Genomic DNA, 3,099 nt, shown 5'->3' with positions numbered 1-3,099 from the left:
GCTGGCGCCGCTTCGAGCAAAATTCGAACAAAAATATCTGAGAAAGCCGAAAAGCGCCTCTGAAGAAGCCTTGAAAAGTCTTTCGGAGTTGCTGAAAATTGAAAATTGAGACGAAACGCGTGGGAGTGAAAGGTGAGTGATGGAAATTAGGTGTAGTGTGGGTTGTGAGTGTAGAATGAATGAAGTTTATATAAAATCATCTTTGGAATAGATAACACCACCCCCAAACAGTTTGGGAAGGTGGGATCAACATTAACTAATCACGCCTGATGAAAATAACGACATTATATTCATATTGTTATTCAAACAACATTTCACTACAAAAGTCAAAATTAACTACGGAATTTAACAACGTAACATCCTATCTACTAAAAATAATAAAAGACAACATCAAAACAACAAACAAGTAGAAATCTAGCTACTCTTCAAGGGGCGAGGTGGGGTAAGAATAGGAATTTAAGTGATCAAGAATGGAAAAACCAAACACCCACCCCCCCAAACAAATTTTTGAAAACAGGTTTGTAAAAATTTGTTTTAAAACGAGGGTCTTTTAAAGTCGATTCCCGACTTGCTAGATTACTATTTTTATATATCTTTACACTTTTTACTTTTTATGAATTAGGTTTAATATAAAGGAAAACAATAAGCGATAAAGACATAATTCACACCATAGAAAACATGACTCAAAACCGAAAAAACATGCAAGAGTGGAAAACGTGAATTATGTGAAAACGTGGACTTAGGATCCGGTACTTTACAGCCACACACTCCATAGGGAGGGCCCGGTTACCTGAATGGTGCACTCACCAATATATGGAAATGAAAGGAAATGCACCAAACACAAAAATTGAGTCGTTTATAGTCGGATACTTTCGAGACTTTATCTAAATATATGTATGAATATGCGGTTTATCATATATCAACAACCGAAATAGTTGTGGATCGTTCCATAAATAAATATCACAGAAAAACATATCCAAACACAATCAAGCACCAAGATTTCCCTCTGACGCAGCCTAGTGGAATGAAAGCGAAGTCGAATAGACCTATAACATAACCGAAAGCATGCACCTTATGTTTCATCTTTGAACGAGAGGGTGTCCTAGTGAATAAGTGTGGAACAGTGAATGGTTGTGGAAGATATGGTGGATTGGGATAAGTTTTAGAGGAGAGCATGGAAAAATGAGGATGTGGGTTTAGCACACAAAACTCATTCATGGTGTAGTTAGGGGACCGTCTCAAGTCTGAAAATGAAAGTGTCAAGTGGTTTATCCTTGGGAAGTATTTGTTTACTAGGTGGATTTAAAAATCATGAAGCACGGGAGAAACTAAAGGATCGAAAAAACTCGAGGTTCCTTTGAAAAGGTGGAGGGTGGGAATATTGGTGATGGAAGGTGAATGATTCTCATTAAGCTCTCAAGTCCATATCATCAGAAATCTTGATATATGCAAGACATTCCTCAATAGGTGGGTCAAAAGGATCACCGGATAAAGATTGAAAAATTCATCTTCCGTCATAGCATCAAGGGATGAATGGTTGTTGGCAAGGGGGACTCGCTGAGTGGTAAAGAAGCGGTGCAAAAGAGTTGCAGGAATTCTTCTTCTATTTAGCCTACTACCGTGGAGTCATTGTTAAAGTCGAATTTCGAAGGAAAGGAATTTGTTAATCTGTTTCTCTGGAAACATGTTTTTGAAGTAATCTTGAGCTAAGCTCTCGATCATGCTAACCTCTCCATTTGTAGATGAATCAGGATACTGTGTCCTAGTTTTGAAAACATTTACCTCAACAGAAAGATGGCCAAAGGACAAGGACATCGAACCATCGCATCGATTTATGAGCGTTGGCGAGAGCCAAGAAGGGACGCCCTAAAATGATAGGTACAGAGTCGTTAGTGAGTTCTGTGTCTAGGACAACGAAGTCGGCTGGGTAGTAAAAATTTTGGACTTTAACTAGCACGTTTTCAACCACACCCTTAGGATACTTAATAGACCGATCAGCTAATTGCAATGTCATTTTAGTAGGTTGCATCTCCTCTAGACCTATTTGTTTATACAAGTAATACGGGAGTAAGTTAACACTAGCCCCCAGGTCTAGTAGCGCGGTCGTCGTGTGAGAATCTCCTAAGGTGCATTGTACAGTAGGACGACCAGGGTCCTTGTACTTAACAATTCCATTATTTTCAGATAAGCGTTGGGAATTGTTCGCTAAAAAGCGTCTTTTGGTATATTGGTCTTACGCCTAGTAGTACCTGACTCCTTAAGAAACTTAGCATGGTGTGGTAGCTTTTAATAGCTTCGAAAGGGAAGGTTTATAGTTAGATTTTTGAAAACGCGTTCCTAATCTCCTCATAATTTGTATCCCTAGTTAACATGGCTAATTTTTGGGGAAACGGTGTTTTCTCTCTATAATTAGCATATGAATCAACAGGATGTTTAACCTTGGCTTTTTGTTTCTTAGGTTGTGGTTTAACCGGGTACCTCTACGGTTGTAGGCTCTTCAGTTTCTATTTCGTATCTAGTTCGATATCCGTTGTAGGAGTATCTTGATGGGGTAACTATAGGCATAGTTACTTTGTTATCAACCACTCTTCCGAATCGGAGAGTGGTGATGGCATTTAGCTCACCCACGCTTGTAGTTTCCATACTAGTATTACCGCTTACCTCAAAGGTCGTGTTTTGTTGTCGCTCTAGGGTTGGGTATCGCTTGGCTGGAAACACGCCTTTTGGTTGGGCTTTCTCTTGGGCTAACCGTTGGTTTAAATTATTAACAGTTGTAGAATGTGTTGGTTAGATTGAGCCATGGTTTGGAAAAGTTGTTGGCTCACTTGTATGAAGGTGTCAAGGCGATCCGGTTGTGTGGGTGTAATAGTCACGGGTGGTGTGGACCGAACTATGTCGCGTTGATTATTTATAGGCGGATTGTGATAGTTATTATTTACCTAACGATACCTCTATTAGCATTATAATTATTATAACTATATTGACCTTGTGCTTGACCTTGTCGAGGTTGTGCTTGGTTGTTATAATTATTATAATTACCCCGACCTGCCCTTGTCCCGGAGGAGCTTGGTTATAACCGTGTGTTGGCCTAACATATTG

This window comes from Coptis chinensis, chromosome 1 (assembly GCF_015680905.1).
Source record: "Coptis chinensis isolate HL-2020 chromosome 1, ASM1568090v1, whole genome shotgun sequence".
Classification (NCBI taxonomy): domain Eukaryota; kingdom Viridiplantae; phylum Streptophyta; class Magnoliopsida; order Ranunculales; family Ranunculaceae; genus Coptis; species Coptis chinensis.
This window is presented reverse-complemented; position numbering follows the sequence as displayed.